We start from the raw sequence: 20,304 nt of genomic DNA, 5'->3' as shown, positions 1-20,304 counted from the left end.
ATGAAGGATGCTGTTTGGCAGAAAGTTTTGGCTGGCTGGGGTGTGTGTGTGTTATGTATGTGTTTGGTATAGAAAGTTTTGGTTGGCTGGGGTGTCTGTGTGTTTATGTATGTGTTTGGTATAGAAAGTTTTGGTTGGTTGGGGTGTCTGTGTGTTTGCGTATGTGTTTGGTAGAGAAAGTTTTGGCTGGCTGGGGTGTTTGTGAGTTTGTGAATGTGTCTAGGAAGTGTAGAGTCGGGTGGAGGAGGAGATACGTTGCAAAGATACTCTGTGTAGTGTTGGGCGGTTGTTCGATTTTGTTTGTGGAGAGGATGATGCAACATATTGATACAAAGGTGGGACGTATCTTGAGCTGAAGTGATGAAATGTTTGCCTCTCATATTAACGTGGTCTCTTACTGAAATTAGTTATTTTTCTTGGTGTAGGCTGTCAGTACTTGTATCTTAGTGTCTTCTGCTATCAAGGTATTGTTTTTTGTTCTTTAAAGCTCCTTCGTGTTTGTGTTGGATATGATTACGGCTCAGCTTGTGCGGCAGTAATTCACGGTTGTTTTAATGTAATATTTATAAGTGGAGGATGGAGTTGGGATGTATATGAGAGAGGGTGTGAATTAGGGGAAGTGATGCATAATGACGGGGGACAGGGTGACATGGAGGTGACTTGTTTGTAACCACTCCTTACGGGATTAAGCTGTCTGGTTATAGATAGATGGATAGACAGATAGCTTATAGCTCTTATACGGTTTGCCGAGTAGTAGCGATAGTTATCACTAGAATATGATGGTAGTCACGAATGAGTGCCGTGGAAAGGATGTTGGGCTGTAGTATAGGCTGTTTCTACTATTGATCTGCGTGACATTCTCATATGCTTTAAATGAAACTTCAAAGCCAAGTTAAAGTGAAAGGCGTGTATGTTTGTGTAGGAGGAACAAGAGACAAGGAGGTGTATTCTGTGGCCTGTTTTCTTTGTGCTTCCTACAAAACACAGTAATAGTTATGACGGGGCATTGATGGCAAGTTTGTGGGTCAGCACACACTTACGGCCTCCCATTATACAAGGTGGTCCATATATTACGCCACCCAGTTCTTGTGTGTTGGGGCACGGCTCAGTGAACATTACCTGTGTCTACCCTGCATCATTATCTACTTCCTTAATAACCCTCTTCAGGCTTAGCTTTATAATATAGGCTTTAATTTAGGTCCACTTGATTGCATGGTGGAGAATTCCCATAACCTTTTTTATGTTTAGCTGTATATCATTGTATTGTATAATCTTTTATGTCCACTGATCACACGGCTGAGCAGTAGTTTGCGGAAGTGATCAGAATGTCTTAGCTCATCACAAAAGCCGTCCCCACAACACACAAGACTGCAGAGCGCAATATACTTATCACCTATATTAAGTCAAAGCCACAGTTTAAAAGGTAATGAAACAAGATAGAAAATTAAAGTTTTCATTATTAACACTTCAGTATAGAATACATTAACAGAGACAGCAATATAAAATATGCATTCAAAAGTAGCATTTGTCCACAGAACATCCTGGAGGGGAATGACCCAGACTTGCAAGGCAGATCACACCATCACCACCAGGCTTCTTTGGCAGGTCAGGGCAGATCACCAGCAGCAGCAGCAAGTCATCTCACGGCTGGGGAAGACACGACACCCTGCCGCTGCCGCCGCTGCCGCTGCCGCCGCCGCCCCCACCACCAACACCACCACCCCCACCACCACCACCCCCACCACCAGGCATCTCAGAGTAGGGGAAGACACCACACCACCGTCAGGCTTCTCACGGCAGGGCAGATCAAACTTCAGCAGGCGACAAGTGCGTGGCAAGGAAGCTGCGTCAAGGCAGCAGACTCCAGCACGACCTGTGGACCAGATGTGTATTAGTTCAAATCAGTGTTAGCTTTAGTTATTTAATTTTCTATCTATCTCTATCTATTGTCCAGACGCCTCAATCCCGTTTGGGGTGGCTACAAACAAATCTGCCTCCAAGTCGCCATGTCCCCCGCCATTTCACTGCTCTGCTCCCAACTCACACCCCCTGTCTCTCATATACCTCTCCACCCCATCCCTCCATCTCATCCTCGGCCTCCCCCTCCCTCTTCCCCCCTCCACCTCACTCACATACACTCTCTTCGTCAGTCTTTCACCCTCCATCCTCTCCACATAGCCAAACCACCTCAGTGTGTTCTCATAACGCTTCCTATCACATCCACATCCACACCACAACGCTCCTTTATATCCTCATTCGTCAGCCTGTCTCTCCATGTGACTTCACAGGCTCCTCTTAAATAACTCATTTTCACTGCTCTCACTCTTGACTTGTGTCCTTTAAACAACGTCCAAGCTTCACTTCCATACGTTAGAGTTGGTATCACAATACCATGTAGTAACTTTTTCACTTCCATGCTCACTTCCCTGTTTCTTATCACTCAAAAAAGTTTTCAAAGAACTTTCAGCAACTCTTTCTTTCCCTGCTGTACCCTTTTCAAGCACTTCCACCTCCAAAACCTCCATCCTTACTCATCACACTGCCCAAGTACTTAAACGTACTCACAATTTTCCAATTCCTCACCATCCAACCTCGCTGTACATTCACTGACTTCACCTCTCTCACAAGACTATCACTTTACTCTCTTCCTACATTCACCTTTAGATTCCGTTTCTTGCACACTCTCCCAAACTCATCCACCAAGCCTTGCAGCTCCCCTTCGTCTTCACTCAACAACACAGTATCATCTGCAAACAACAGTACAGGGAGTTTCCAAACACTATCCTCTCTCACCAGGGCCACTCCAACATCCACTACCCTACCTTGTACCTCTTTTTATTACCCGATCCATGTACAGATTGAACAAAACCATGGAGACATGACACATCCCTGTTTCAACCCAACCTTCAAAGAGAAAAATTCAGTTCACCATCCACACGCACTACAGCCTTTGCACCATTGTACATACTCTTCACAGCATTCAACAACTTCCCATCTACTCCATATATTCTTAACACTTTCCACAATCCTTATCTATCCACCCTGTCATATGCTTTCTCCAAATCCATGAAAGCCGCATACAACTTCTTTCCCTTCTCTAGAAACTTTTCCACTAAAGATCTAAGAATGAATATCTGATCTACACAACCTCTTCCTTTCCTAAAGCCTCCCTGTTCTTCTCCAACTAATTCCTCTGTTCTTTCTCTAACTCTGTCAATAAGTATCCTACCATACACTTTTCCTATTGTACTAAGAAGACAGATACCCCTATGATTACCACACACTTCTTTTTCCCCCTTTTCCTTTGTACAAGGGAATAATTATACCTGACTTCCAATCCTCTGGGACTCTACCTTCCTCCCAGGCCACCCTGTACATCTTCCACATCCATTCTACTACTATCTCCCCCATGCTTCAGCATTTCACCACACACTCCATCAATTCCTGGGGCTTCTTCCGATTTAACTTTTCTTCATTGCTTCCACAACTTCTATCCTACTGATTTCTTCCTGTCTTCCTCACCTCTCTCCTCTTCCCAGCCATTCCCCAGCCACTTATACTCGCATTACTTCCATCCTCTATGTTCTCTATGTTAATAAGTAAATGTTTAATTTGAAGTGTGACGTCACTGTTGCATTATGGGAGCAACGTTGAGAGATGCTGGAGATGAGTGAAGATTTTATTCTTTACGGTGTTAGTCTACTTCTTATTATGGTAATTCTTATGCCCATGTGTTTATCAGTGTTTGCTGTCATTATCAGAGAGGTAGTCAGCTGATGTAAGTTGTAATTATTAGCTATAAGGATGATATACGGCGGTGTGTATCTCCAGGTGACCAAGATGTCCCTTTAAACTCGAGTAAGCAGTGCTACTTCTAAATCCCCCTGATATTCACACCATCTGTTTAGGTTTTAAGGTCGTGAATGTGATCCTGTACATGGGCAGGCATAGTAGGCTAATTAATATTGAAAAAATAAATAATTGGCTGGAAAAAATGAGGGGATGTGTGTAAAACTAATGGGTAAAGTTTGTTTACATCGGGGATATAAAACTCCGCGAGTCCCTTTTAACCTCTTGCAATCCCTGTGATGCCCTTTTCAGTTTATTCATAGTGCCAGAAGGCAATTTTATTCAACTTATGCAAAGTCTCTGCTATTGCAGGAGTTCAGTGAGGCTGTGCCTCAACCCCTACACTTCCAGAAGACTATACAAAGCTAAATAAAAACAAGAGATCGCATAAAAAAAAAAAAAAAAAATCCCTGCTCTGTGAGTTAAACTAGTGAAGACTGAAGGCTATTAACATGTGTAGGAGAGACACTGGATAAAAGCCTGATTTCTGGAGATATAGTATATTGAACTGGAAGGACTGCATACCTTACATCCTTCATTAACCATTGCTGCTACCTTTTAAATAAGAATTATCAGTACTGAAGGTAATTACTAGCAGCCTTCTATTAACATATTACTGTACTGTAATTAGGAGAGGGGTTTCATAAGTTGATTGGAAGTCAGGAGACAGCAGGAATATACCATTACTGTTGAGGGGGATGAATTTGTGTGTAGGCTATATGATATAGGAAGCATATCTCAGAATATGGATGTACAAGGTTAATCATTATCTTGTATAGTACTTACACTCTTCAGATTTGATAGCTTTTCCTTTTGTAATCTTTACTGAATGATGCAATCAGTTCATGATTAAGTGCACATTATATAATCTCAGACTTCATCTGTGTCATTGTAGTTGGCTCTACCCTTGACAAATTTTTAGTCCTTCTGCTGCTTTAGTTCCTGTATCTAAGTGGCAGAATAAGACAGTATTATGGTTTTGCATCACTCCCCATAGATCTTCATTGTGATTTGTGCATGATAATCTAGTCTTTGTATCTCTAGAAAACAGCTCAGCATTCAAGGTGGAGAGAGTTGCCAGGTTTTTGTCAGTTTAGGGTGGATATGTGTAGTCTATATGGTTTGTCTTTATTGTTTTATGTATTCATTATTATTATTATTATTATTTTTTTTACTGTGGATCAAATTTAGCGATTCATCTCTTCCGTTTATAAACCGGTACAACAGATAGGCTTTCATTCTCTGAGTTCGCACGGAAGGTGTGACGAATGAGTACTGTACTGTCTTCCTGTGCAGTGTATATTTTGTCATTTGTACTCTCATTATAAATTTCATTAAAGAATTTGTATCATATGTTTAGTTTCTGTGTCACTCAGTGTGTTAAGTTTATGTAATATATGGTTAATCGTTTAAGTCCTGCCGTTGGATAGCAGTCTAAGTTGCAGTTTTTACTTTCTCCCTTTATTTAAGTAGCAACTGCTCTATATTCTTTCCATAGCACTCTGTTCATGATTAGCACATTAAACTGCAGGCTTAGGTATTCCGGAAGTAGCTCAGGAAATTTCGAGATATCTCCTCCTAAAAGCGACATTAATAGGTACATGACAATTTAGTTTGAGTCTGTGCATGTTAGTTCAATTTCCCCATTTTTTGTAACATGTAAAGAAATAAAATACAGTAGAAGTTTTAGCCGGTATTCTTATGGGGCCGCAGTGGCATGGTCAGGGCATGGTGCTGGCCTGCTGATCAGGAAGACCCGGGTTCAAGTCCCGGTGTGATAGAGGTTTTCTTTAAAATGTGGCTGATGGGAAGTTTGTAAAGTAGCAGGCTTTCCATTAAAATCCACAAGGCCCACTTACACTTCAGCTCGTACACACAAAGACACTTACCCACACCTTACTACATACATACATTAATATCAAGACGTACTGCACACACACACTACTACATACATACACAGATCAAGACACGCACGCGCACACACACACTACTACACACACACACAACACAAGACACGTACATAGCCACAGCCACCTTCAGTTATTGTGCAGACACAACACCACACACACACACACACACGTATTAATGCACAACCTAGACACACACTACCACATACATACACACATCAAAGCACACACGACACGTACACAGCCACCTTTCACACAGTAGACACACACACAGACACAGAGGGTGGGAGACACACCAGGCAGACAGAGAGGGACATATACAAAACACAGGGGAGTGAGAGAGGAGGGGTTTTATTAAAAAGTCCAATTTTGGTATCACCTCCTGGTGGCAAAATTGATATAGCCCCCCTTTAATATTTTTTTTGGATATTTCTCATTTAGTGTCCCCCCAGGCCCCAGTGACCCACCTCGGCTGAACCAAATCGTCGCTAACATGACTAGAGTTACAATGTGAGGGGGTTAATGAAAAACAGTACACACGTCAGGTTTCTATGACCACTTTCGCCGAACAAACTGTTCATCAGCTGAAATGTGGGTAATTAGAGTTGTCCTAAGCACCAGATTCTTAACCTCTGGTGCTTGGGTCAACTCTGAAAATCTCTATTTTAGCTGACTCAGACGATTTTATTCGACTGAGTGAGTCATAGGAGCCTGACAGTGTAAATACCGTCACCATTAACCCCCCAATGACCGACATAATCAAACATCATGTTCTGTGCGCTGGACGCCAGACAATTTGTTGAACCAAATTGTTCGAGCGGCGTCAGCTGGAACATGATATAAACTAGAGTTATGCCGGTCAGTGCGGGGAGTTAATGTGTGACAGTGTAGTAACTGTCAGGCTCCTATGACTCACTCAGCCGGAACAAAATCAGTCTGTCAGCTGGAATGGAATACTAGAGTTGTCCCAAGCACCAGAGGGTTAAGAATCTTAACCCTCGAGTGGTGCTTGGGACAACTTCTAGTACCCCATTTCAGCTGACTCAGACTTGATTTTATTCGACTTGGAGGTGAGTCATAGTCGCCTGACAGTGTCAATACCGTCACCATTAACCCCCTCACGACCGACATAACTCTAGCAGATCAAGTGTTCCAGCTGACGCGCAGGACAATTTGGTTCAGCCGGGAGAGAGGATCCTAGGATCCTGGAGAGACACTATAACAGCGGTTCCCTAACTCGGAAAGGGCGCAGCCCCAAGGGGGCCATGGGACATTGACTGGGGGCCATGGCCTTATTGGTAATATAAGTATATTATAGTTATTTTGGTCTGTGTAAAACTCACAGAAATCAAGTAAGGAATATACCTTACTGTGCTAGTTTCAGCCTTAAGTATAGTTGTAATTACCGTTTTCGCACAATATCAAATTATTAAAAATATATAAATATACATCTGAGTTTCTATAGGGGCCATGGAGCTTTTCATAATTTTTCGGGGGCCACAGGACCAAAAAGGTTGGGAAACCACTGCAATTAAGTAACATCACAAAACAAAATACAAAATGCCTTCCCTCCCATCTTGAACGTACTATAATTCATTTACATTAAGTATGCTCGTATTTTCGTATTTTTGCAGCTTATTTCCATGTATCTTAGTTAAAAGAAAAAAATACTACAGAGCCGGGTGAACAAAAACTAGACGAACACCTATAATTACCAAATTAGTATCGGTGGACACGCCTCACCTCATCAAGATAGTGAGGGAGTGACATACTCATTCACTACAGCGGTTCCCCGCGCCTGCGTGTGTGTGAAGGGTGGGTAAGGTGAGGTGGTGTGTAGATTGTAAGCGGAGACAACCCCAAGGGGGCTGGGACATTACTGGACAGGTCAGTGTGTGAGCCTCACTGACCCCACCCCGTGCCGTAGCAGGAAGTGGGACATGTCTCTTCCCTGCTACGACACAGGTAAGGTCAGATAGGAATTTCACACCTGACCTGTCCGGTAATGTACCCCCCAAAATCCCCTAAGCTAATCTCACTTACAATCTACCCCACTCCCACCACTTTTTACCCCACCCTTTCACACACGCATAAAAGGAACCCCAGATAATCAGTATGTCACTCCCTCTCACTATCTTGACCACTGAAGATGGTGGCAGTGTCCACCGAACCGTTTGCAATTATATTCTCTGTCTACAAATGTGGGTTTTATTCACCGTCTTGATTATCAATGCTAAGAGTGATTCATCCAGCACACTAAGAGCTCTGTATCTTTTCATATCCCTTCTGCGTGACTAGCTTCGTATTCTAGTTATCTATAGTTACAACTGAGCATTCAAGTTGGAGTGGACTCACAACTTTGAAGCAATTACAGTAAACAAACAAACAAAAATCAAGTGTCGTCCTCTTGACTCCTGCTCGTCTTCTCGCAGGAATGCAGCGGTGGCGCCATCTTGTGCGTGGGAATGCGTGAAGTGCAGGCTCTTTGGAGTGGCAGGAGCACGGAGCCACGGGAGCACTTAATAATATTCGCTAGTCAGCCAGTCTAGAAGCCTGGGACATTTGGCTCTGAAATACATAATAATAATAATAATAATAATAGTAATAATAATAACAATAAAAATAACAACAACAAAACCACTCATATACATAATTCTATATCTTAGTCACTCTGATCTGTCCATTCCCGCCCCTTCAGTACGAGTACTCATTTCTGTAAGATATTTTTTCTAACATGGGAGGTTCGATACGTTTGATTGAGACTATCAATAAGACTCATAAAGATGAGTAAATGCCTCTGAAAGTTGCAAAACATAAAATATAAAACGTCTATATGATATAAAAACCTTTTGTTCACCTCCGGGACTCGATTTGTGGCGCCTAGAACTCAAGTGCTGACGTCATGTTTACACTTTGCTACCTTTTAGACGATTTCCTGGAGCTTAAAAGAAACCCTCTCGGGATGATGGGACAGACACAATAACCCCCTTCAGACAGAGAATGACTTAGTTACTTTGTTCTAGGTAACCGGACGATTTTATTCAGCTTTTAGGAGATCCCCTCGTAGTGAAAGGGAGTTGATGGTGACTGTATCTAACCCCTCCAGTATGAAATTTCTCTCCAGAGTTGAAGAAAATCGTCTGGAGTGCAAGAAAGATGAATATGGAAAAAGGTGTTAATGTGGACAATGAGTTAGATAAGACTGGTTTGGTTAAGGTAGGGTAGGGATGGGACGGTTGTGGCCGGGGTGGGGTAGCGTTGGGTCGGTTATGGCCGGGGTGGGGTTAGGTTGGGTTTGTTTTGGCAGGGCGGCGTAGGATTGGGCCGGTTTTGGCAGGGTGGGGTAGGACTGGGTCGGATTTTGGCAGGGTGTGGTAGGAATGGTTCGGTTTTGGCAGGGTGTGAGTAGGGAATGGGTCTGGGTTTTGGCAGGGTGGGAGTAGCGTTGGGGTCGGTTTTGGCCGGGGTGGGGCAGGATTGAGTCTTTTTTGGCAGGGGTGGGGTAGGATTGGGTCGGTTTTTGGCATGGTGGGGTAGGGTTGGGTCGGTTATTGGCAGGTGGGTGGTGGTAGGGTTGGGTCGGTTTTGGCAGGGTGGGGTAGGACTGGGTCAATTTTGTCAGTGGGTGGAGGTAGGATTGGTGTCGAAGTTATGACAGAGTATAGAATAGGTTTTGTAGCGGGTTAGGATTTGAGTTTGTTTGGCAGCGTGGGTTAGGATTTGGTCGGTAAGATTTGGCAGAGTGGGGTCTCTGATTGGGCTCGGTTTTGGCAGGGTGGGGTAGGATTGGGTCGGTTTTTGCAGAGTGGCTCATTGGGCTTTGTTTTGGCAGGGTGGGGTCGGATTGGGCTTGCTTTGGCAGGGTGAGTAGGATTGGCCGGTTTTGGTGGGTGAGGTAGGATTGGGTCGGTTTGGACAGGGTGAGGGTAGGGATTGGGTTTGTTTGGACAGGTTAGGGACTCCATATTATAATTACAAATCATAATAGTTCCGTCATATCCAACGCCTATTTCACTCAGTTATACTACACTGTCTCTCATCAAATTTGGGGCGATCTTCTCTACGATTTTTTGTTCTTCCCCGCTTAGTTCAGTCCTTTAATAGTTCATTCATGACCCTTGGCTTTCCTTTTTATTTCTATGTTTTTTCTATGAGGTGGAGCGCAGGTGGCACAGGCTAGACCACCATTAGTCCAGAATATTAAAGGGTAGGCCACCAAGCTACGCCTCTGGTAACGTCTACACGTCAAAACATCTGTCCACCTCTGGGACTTAGAACCGGCGGAGCTGCTGGACAGCCAGAGCTCTCTGGTTTGCGGATGTCACTTTTACTCTTTGCTAGCTTCTGACGATATCCTACAGCTTCAGAAAACCCTCTTAGGATGACGGGACAGAATCATTTAATCTTTCAAGCCGAGAACAACTTATTTACATTGTCCTAGCTGACCGCATGCGATTTTATTCAGCTTAGGAGATCCCCTGATAGAGATGGGGTTGATGATGGCAGTATTTAAACCCTTCCAGTTCGAAATTTCTCTCTACTGTAGAGGGTGTGAAGAAAAATCATCCGGAAGGTAGAAAAGAGAAAGAAAACAGGAAAAGTAATGTAGTGGTGAAAGGGCTGTACAGTGGGAGTGGTAGGTTAAAGTAGGGTAGAGTTGGGTCGGCAATGGCAGGGTAGGGTAGGGTAGTGCTGAGAGTAGGCTAGTGTAGGGTTGAGAAGAGTAGGGTAGGGTAAATTGAACTGAATAAGTATATACAATAAAATCTGGCGATACAACAACCAGGGTCATATGCCGCCGGACGACAACGAGAATAAAAGCACTCGAAAAGATGAAATACACACACACACACACATAAACACACACACACACAGAGGTTGATGCAGCAATTCAAAAATTGCCCAAAGAACAACTTTCTGAAGTTTGTCAAATATTTCATGCAACACCCTGTATGGGAAATTTGGATAAAATATTGGTGATATAATTCCCTAACTGTGTGCCATTCCCAAAAGAATCTGAGCAGTCTAATGAGTCCACGCTTTGAAGGTTGGGTTGAAACAGGGATGTGTCATGTCTCCATGGTTGTTCAATCTGTACATGGATGGGGTAATAAAAGAGGTACAAGGTAGGGGTAATAAAAGAGGTACAAGGTAGGGTAGTGGATGTTGGAGTGGCCCTGGTGAGAGAGGATAGTGTTTGGAAACTCCCTGTACTGTTGTTTGCAAATGATACTGTGTTGTTGAGTGAAGACCGAAGGAGAGCTGCAAGAAGCTTGGTGGATGAGTTTGGGAGTGTGTGTAAGAAACGGAATCTAAAGGTGAATGTAGGGAAGAGTAAAGTGATGGTCTTTGGAGAGAGGTGAAGCCAGTGAATGTACAGCGAGGTTGGATGGTGAGGAATTGGAAAATGTGAGTACGTTTAAGTACTTGGGTAGTGTGATGAGTAAGGATGGAGGTTTGGGAGGGTGAAGTGCTTGAAAAGGGTACAGCAGGGAAGAAAGGTTGCTGGTTCTTTGTAAAGCAGTGATAAGAAACAGGGAAGTGAGCATGGAAGTGAAAAAAGTTACTACATGACAGTATTGCATAGAGATACCAACTCTAACGTATGCAAGTGGAAGCTTGGACGTTGTTGGAAGGACACAAGTCAAGGAGTGAGAGCAGTGGAAATGAGTTATTTAAGAGGAGCTCTGTGGAGCTTCTGCCATGGAGAGACAGGCTGATTTCGAATGAGGATATAAAGGAGCGTTGTGGTGTGGATGTGGATGTGATAGGGAAGCTGCTTAGGAGAACACACTGAGGTGGTTTGGCCATGTGGAGAGGATGGAGGGTGAAAGACTGACGAAGAGAATGTATGTGAGTGAGGTGGAGGGGGGAAGAGGGAGGGGGAGGCCGAGGATGAGATGGAGGGATGGGGTGGAGAGAGGTATATGAGAGAGGGGGGGTGTGAGTTGGGAGCAGGGGCAGTGAAATGGCGGGGGACAGTGGGCAACTTGGAGGCGGATTTGCTTCTGGTATTCACCCCAAACGGGATTGAGGCGTCTGGCAATAGATAGAGATAGATAGGAAAGATTAAATAACTAAAACTAACACTGATTTGAATCTAATACACATCTGGTCCACAGGTCGTGCTGGAGTCTTGCTGCCTTGACGCTGCTTCCTTGCCACACTGGTCATACCCTGCTGAAGTTTGGTCTGCTCCTGCCGTGAGAAGCCTGACGGTGGTGTGGTGTCTTCCCCTACTCTGAGATGCCTGGTGGTATGGGTGGTGGTGGGTGGTGGTGGTGGTGGTGGCGGCAGCGGGGGCGGCGGCATGGCAGGGTGTCGTGTCTTCCCCAGCCGTGAGAGTACTTGGCTGCTGCTGCTGCTGGTGATCTGCCCTGACCTGCCGAGAGAAGCTCTGGTGGTGATGGTGTGATCTGCCTTGCAAGTCCAGGATGTTCTGTGGACAAATGCTACTTTTGAATGCATATTTTATATTGCTGTCTCTGTTAATGTATTCCTATACTGAAGTATTTAATAATGAAAACTTAAATTTTCTGTCTTGTTTCATTACCTTTTTAACTGTATGGTTTCCTTTGACTTACTATATAGGTGATAAGTATATTGCGCTCTGCAGTCTTGTGTGTTGTGGGGACGGCTTTTGTGGATGAGCTAAGACATTCTGATCGCTTCACCTGGAATTACTACTCAGCCTGTAATGTGTGATCGTGGACATAAAAAGAGATTATACAATACAATGATATACAGCTAAGCATAAAAAAGGTTATGGGTAATTCTCCACCATGCAATCAGTGGGACCTAAATTAAAGCCTATATTATAAAGCTAAGCCTGAAGAGGGTTGTGGGAAGTAGATAATGATGCAGGGTAGACACTGGTAATGTTCACTGAGCCGTGCCCGCAACACACAAGAACTGGGTGGCGTAATATATGGACCACCTTGTATAATGAGAGGCCGTAAGTGTGTGCTGACTCACAAACTTGCCACCAATGCCCCATCATAACTATTACTGTGTCTTGTAGGAAGCACAAAGAAAACAGGCCACAGAATACCTCCTTGTCTCTTGTTCCTCCTACACAAACATACACGCCTTTCACTTTAACTTGGCAAGAGTTTTATTTAAAGCATACCAGAATGTCAGGCAGATCAGTAGCAGAAGTAGACAATACTACAGCCCTACATTCTTTCCACAGCACTCATTCGTGACTAACATCATACTCTAGTGATAACTATCGCTACTACTCGGCAAACTGTATGGAAACTATAAGCTATCTGTCTATCCATCTATCTATAGCCAGACGACTTAATCCCGTAAGAGGTGGCCACAAACAAGTCGCCTCTATGCCACCCTGTCCCCCGTCATTATGCATCACTCCCCCTAATTCACACCCTCTCTCATATACATCCCAACTCCATCCTCCACTTATAAGTAATACATTAAAACAACCGTGAATTACTGCCGCACAAGCTGAGCCGTAATCATATCCAACACAAACACGAAGGAGCTTTAAAGAACAGAAAACAATACCTTGATAGCAGAAGACACTAAGACCACAAGTACTGACAGCCTACACCAAGAAACATAACTAATTTCAGTCAGAGACCAAGTGAATATGAGAGGCACACAGTTCATCACTTCAGCTCAAGATCCGTCCCACCTTTGTAACCTTATGTTGCGTCATCCTCTCCACAAAGAAACAAAATCGAACAACCGCCCAACACTACACAGATTATCTTTGCAACATATCCCCTCCTCCACCCGACTCTACACTTCCCAGACACATACATAAACACACAAACACCCCAGCCAGCCAAAACTTTCTATACCAAACACATACATAAACACACAGACACCCCAGCCAGCCAAAACTTTCTATACCAAACACATACATAAACACACAAACACCCCAGCCAGCCAAAACTTTCTATACCAAACACATACATAAACTCACAAACACCCCAGCCAGCCAAAACTTTCTATACCAAACGCATACATAAACACACAGACACCCCAGCCAGCCAAAACTTTCTATACCAAACACATACATAAACACACAGACACCCCAGCCAGCCAAAACTTTCTACCAAACAGCATCCTTCATGTGCCACCACCAGACATACACCCTTCAGACACTACCGAACCCAGAGACACGAGTACACCAACCTTCCCTGCTACAATACTAACACAAAATATAACACACATACAATCCCCTGTGCTCATACTTGAAAGTGGCACCCCTACACCACAGCACACCCACTCACTTCCTGCACCACAACACAGACAGTCCTTCAATATAACACTGGGTTCACATCCAGAGGAGCCTAAGATGTAACAAGAACAACAACAACAACTCAGACGAAGTTACAGTGAAACGAGTCTAGTTACGAAAGGAAAATTATTTCAAGTTATTTTGTAAGCGCTTCGGGTACACAAAGTTACAAGGCCACAGGGAACGAGCTGCATACCGAGGGTGTAATACTATGGCGGCTTAGGGGGCTTTATACCACCTTTTCTTCAGTGATTTATTGTTCAACCAAGCGAGCGTAGACAGCAAGCAAGCGAGAACACTATATGACATGGTATAATAGGGTGGCAGAGAACAGCGCCAAGACTGTGTTGTCTAGGAAACTATTAAAGCCACAACGGATCTATGGACAGCATTAGAAACCTAGTAAAAAAAAATAATAGGAGTTACTTGAGGGACTTTTCTCAAAATTTGCCGCGCCAGTTCTGATAAAAGGAATATAAACGTACCAAACTGAGCACCAGAACCCAGTTATTTTAGTTTTTAAAACTACTGCTGATCTGTTCAGACAGCTGGAAAGCTTATGAAGAAGCAATTGATACTAAAGTTAAATAGACTTAGCTTTTAACATCAAGCGAGATGGATGGATGGATGGATGGACGGATGGATGTGGAATCGTGGATGCTTGGACCGATGGTAGAGTTCCTGCTGTTTCGTCCTTCCACCTGCCGACAAAAATCATCATCAATATCATCATCATCATAATCATGATCATAATCGTCATCATCGTAGTTGTCGTCCTCATTACCACCATCATCATCATCATCATCATCATCATCATTATTTACACCGTCATTCTCATTATCATTACCATTCTCCTCCTCCTCCTCCTCCTGAATCGGTAGAGAGGCGGCCTGCGGTCCTGATGGACCCAGGTTCGAATCCCGGCTGGGGCAGGGAACAGTTTAAGGATTTGAATTTCATAAAAGCAGACTTTCCTGATCTACCAGATGACCCGCCGACATGTCATAAAAGTACCTCCGCTAATACCAATACACCAGTCCTGTATGAGACAGCCCTAGCATGTATTGAATATGGACGGTGGGTGTTAGCGCCGAAGTGGTGACATGTAGAGAGGTGTATGGTATGTAGGAGGACTGCTGGGCCTTGAGAGCAGGCTGTGAAGCCTATGCCCAGAGTCGGACAAAAAAAACTACCTTTCTATCTATATCTGTTTATCTATAGCCAGACGCCTTAATTCCGTAAGGGGTGACCACAAGCAAATCGCCTTCATGATGTACTGTCCTCTACCATTTAGCTCAAGTATCCCAGTCATATGTTTCTACTCTTTCCCTCCATCTCATCGTCGGTCTCCCCCTCCCCCTCTACCCTTCCAACTCTACCCTTCCAAGTGCACTCTTCTGGTCATTTTCTTATTCGCCATCCTCTCCACATGGCCAAACCATCTCGAAGTGTTTCTCTTAACGCTTTCAGTCTCATCCACATTGGCATCACAACGCTCCTTCATCTGCCCATTTGTCTGTCTGTCTCTCTATGAAACTCCACATGCTCCTCTCAAGTAGCTCATTTCCACCGCTTTCACTCTTGACTTGCGTCCTTTCAATAAGATCCAAGCTTCACTTCCATACTTTAAAGTGGGAATCACAGCATGCAGTGCCCTTCTTTTTTTAACACTTTCATCCTCAGTTCCCTCTTCCTAATCACTACTTTTTAGAGAACAAGCAACCCTCCTTCCCTGACGTATCATTTCTGTCACTTCATCCTCTAATCATCCATCCTTATTCATCATATTACATAAATACTTAAATGCACTCATATTCTTCCATTTCCTGGCTATGCAGCCTCACTGTGCATTCTGTAACCTCATACGTTGAGATGTTAAAGCATCACCACCATCAGCATCAACATCATTATCACCATCAATATCATCACCACCATCAGCATCTACATCATTATCACCATCAATATCATCACCACCATCAGCATCTACATCATTATCACCATCAATATCATCACCACCATCAGCATCTACATCATTATCACCATCAATATCATCACCATCAGCCTGTGACACACCACTGCATGATAAGGACCCTCTCACCTTTCTCCACTCTGATCCATTGATTGTTAGCCTGTTCCGTCCTTGCTCGGTAGATCTGCATCATATGATCTCTCCATCTTGTTCTCTGTGCACCTCTTCTTCTCACTCCATCTCTGGCTTGCCATTCAATTACGCTCGCTCTCCTTCTGTTGTCTCTTCTGTGAAAGACGTGACCTGAGGTGTGTGTGTGGAGTTACCTGGAAACAAGCTCAGAATTACTAGATGCGGGAGCTTCAGGACCCTTTGGTTAATCCCCTTGGTGTGGTGTGGTGTGGAAGGGTGGTTGGTGTGGTAAAGTTTGGGGTGGTGTGGTGTGGGGTGGGGTGGTGTGGGGTTGTGTGGTGTGGGGTTTTGTGGTGTGGTATGGTATGGTATGGTATGGTATGGTGTGTTGTGGTGCTGTGCGGCTTCACTGTCCCTAAAATCTAGAGGAATGTAGAACCTCGTTCGAAAATCATTAGTGAGAAGCAGATGGACATGGCCGCTCTTTGATGTGCCCTGATAAAACGTAAACAAAACGTGTGTTGCATCCTCACAACTAAACCAATATAAATAAGGATAATTATTCCATTTAAATCATTCACGGTCCAGAGAAAGACCAAAACTGAGCTACTATTTCGGACACACATCCATCCCTTTCCTTGCGATAAATAAAGAGACAGTGAACAATGATTTTTGAAACCCACTGAGTGACCTTAGGAATCCAGTATGTTTTTTCAGAATATAGTGTAAATGTTTAGTATTTGTATGGCCAAGAAGAGCAATATCCCTGACCTCATTTGCACTCTTATGATATAAATAGTTCGAGTATGAGAGAAATGCTGTACACACGCACGCACGCACGCAAATACAAACAAGCATGCGCGGACACACACACACACACACACACACATTCTCTCTCTCTCTCCTACACACAGTCACCAACTACATTTGAAGAGAAACGAAAAACAAGAGATGACTCAGCCATAGACATGAAGATCGTCGCCGTCACCATCATCATCGTCATCACCATCATCATCGTTGTCGTAGTCGTCATCATCATCATCATCATCATCATCGCCAGGAGCAACAGCGTCAAGCACAGCAATCATCACAACCCTGTTAAAGAGTTACTACATAAGTTCCATCACCGTCATCATCATCATCATTATTATCCCAACTGCTTCATCATCATTACAATCACCATAATCTCGATCCAGTTAGTTGATTCTGGAGTTTCAACATCACTATCATCAGCAGCATCACTATCATCATTATCAATATCATCTCCGATAACCCTATTATCATCATCATCAGCCTGTGACACACCGCTGCAGGATAAGGACCCCTGTTCAATCTAACTTGGCGTAAAATTGCAATCTCTTTCTTAAATTTTGTGTTGTGACAAGGGGTTAACACTAGATTGGTGCTAGTCACGAAGAAGGGACGTGGAAATGATACAGAGCTGTATATTTGTCCAAATTTACCACTGCACTACGGGAAATCAGCTGCAAAAAAACGACGATCTCGGCCTAGGCAAATGAAGGAACAACACCATAATATACTTTGTGTGTGTGTGTGTGTGTGTGTGTGTGTGTGTGTGTGTGTGTGTGTGTGTATGCGCTTCAGGACAAAATAATTTACATACAATAATTTTTTCCATCACATTGTCCCTCTCATATCTGAATCGCACTTATCAGTATACATTCAGGTCCCAAACTGTACTGTTGGGTGGACATGGACAAGGAGGCAGGCAAGCCTAGTCCACCAGTCTGATCGGCACGAGAATCTACAGGATGACACTCACACTGCTATTTCACTGGTCTGAGACACCAAGATTGAGGCGGTACAAGGCCTCCATCTCCCTCACACCAACAGCCCCCTTGTCTCATCAGAATTACGTCTAGTAGCCTCATAGGTAATATTTCTTTGGGCCATGATACTTCCTGGCTGTCAGTGCGATATCCTTGTGTCCTAATGTAGTCACCTTAATGGCTAAAAACAGCAAATATCCAACACTTACCTCAGGGGAATGATGCACATCAACACACACACACCCTCGCCGTTCCACTGTCATACGGCCACTAGCAAAAGTAGCCAAGTAGCGACGCCTACCAAGACGAGAGACTTGTCCAGCTACTTTTACAACCACTAGATGGTACCCGGGCCCTCTCATGGTAGGGGCAACTCTAGTATTTAATTCCAGGTACTGCTGGGCGATAGCATTCAGCTGAGAGTGAGTCATAAGAGTGTTAATACTGTCTCTATTAACTCTCATGATCATACAGGTCTCTTTACCAGCCCTACCCAAAAATAAATTGTGTGTGTGTGTGTGTGTGTGTGTGTGTGTGTGTGTATGAGTTGTGTGTGTGTGGTCGAGGTGCCTGTGTGTTACCATGGCAACCTCCCGACACCATCACAGTTACATACACACATTTCCTCACCAGCAAGTTCCACTAGAGAGTACTATGTGTGTGTGTGTGTGTGTGTGTGTGTGTGAGTGAGTGAGTGTGTGTGTGTGTGTGAGTGTGTGTGTGTGTGTGTGTATGTGGGTGGGTGGATGAATGTGTTGTGTGTGGAGTGTGGGGGTTGGGGATGAATGGTTTGATGTGGATGCTGTGTGTGTGTGTGTGTGTGTGTGTGTGTGTGTGAGTGGGTGAATGTGTTGTGGAGGGTGGGGGGTGGGGTGTGAAATGGTGTGTGTGTGTGTTGTGTGTGTGTGTGTGTGTGTGTGTGTGTGTGTGTGTGTGTGTGTGTGTGTGTGTGTGTGTGTATGTTTTGTGTGCGGGGAGTGGGGGGTGGGGTGTACAGAGTGATGTGGTAGCAGTGTGTGTGTGTGTGTGTGTGTGTGTGTGTGTGTGTGTGTGTGTAGGTGAATGTGTTGTGTGTGGTGGGTGTATCGTTTGATGTGGTTGCAGTGTGTGTGTGTGTGTGTGTGTGTGTGTGTGTGTGTGTGTGTGTGTGGGTTTGGATGTGTTGTGTGTGTTGGGTGGGGGGTGTATGGTTTGATGTGGTTGCATTGTGTGTGGGGGTGAGGGGGGGATATGTTGTATGTGTGGGGGTGTGGGGAGATGGGGGGTGTATGGTTTGATGTGATTGCAGTGTGTGTGTGTGTGTGTGTGTGTGTGTGTGTGTGTGTGTGTGTGTGTGTGTGTGTGTGGCCAGTGTGTTACCATGGCAACCTCCCCACACCACCACAGTTACATACACAAATTTCTCCACCACCAACTACTGTTAGCGAGTATTGTGTGTGTGTGTGTGTGTGTGTGTGTGTTCACTACTTGTCAACGAACCTTGGTTATACATAAACATGCTACTAAAGTTAGGGCACAAATATAATGTAGTATGCTATGAAGTCAACTACACTCATAATAACGTCAGGATTCTTCTCCCCTATCGTGTCTCCGTTCTCTGCATCTGTCTGTCCTCTATCTGTCTGTCTGTCTGCCTGTCCCTTTATTGCAATTCACAAACAACTCTCAACTGTCCACAACTTCCTAGAATATCATAGCATCCTGCACTACACTACTTTTTTTCAGGGTAACTTGACCCAGATTTTCGTCCTCTTGCGGCTCACATGGGTCATTGGCAGAAAAGGGCAGCGCTACGGCTCCTCTTCAATGGCACTTTTTTGTGACTTACGTATTCTAGTATTAATCTATTGCTACAACTCAGTATTCAAGTTGGAGAGATGATAATTTTAGGCCAAGTTAGAGTCAAATGGGTACAGAATTAATAATGTCAAACAGCATACCTTTGGTGGGTGCGGTGGGAACAAGGCGACAGATCACAGGCAGGAGGACAATGGCGGAAATATCCAGCAAAATCTACTGTAACCACCAGCTTATTAAGTGACGCCAACAACGCTGGCTCCTCACAATCGGTTGAAACACCCGTCCAGTTTATCACAACACCTGTGGTTCTGAAGTATGATAACAGAAAATAAAATAATCGTGTAGACGTTATGTACTGATGCACTCTCTCCACGGAGTCTATCTCTGACCTACCGTTTATTGCTTGTTCGACACAATGCTTCGAAACTGATGAGCCTCTCGCTCGGCCATGACGGCTGACTGAACCTTTATCCTTGTCTTATACCCCTGACCTTTTACTGAATGCTATAAAAAAAAAAACAAATTACTTCATCCTAACCTAACTCAAAGTCTAATGACAGAGATGATCTGCTCGCTTGACTTCCCCGC

Source organism: Coenobita brevimanus, chromosome 9, assembly GCF_032717465.1.
Source record: "Coenobita brevimanus isolate Jiangsu-jjx chromosome 9, ASM3271746v2, whole genome shotgun sequence".
Taxonomy (NCBI): Eukaryota; Metazoa; Arthropoda; class Malacostraca; order Decapoda; family Coenobitidae; genus Coenobita; species Coenobita brevimanus.
Note: the sequence above shows the minus strand (reverse complement) of the source record.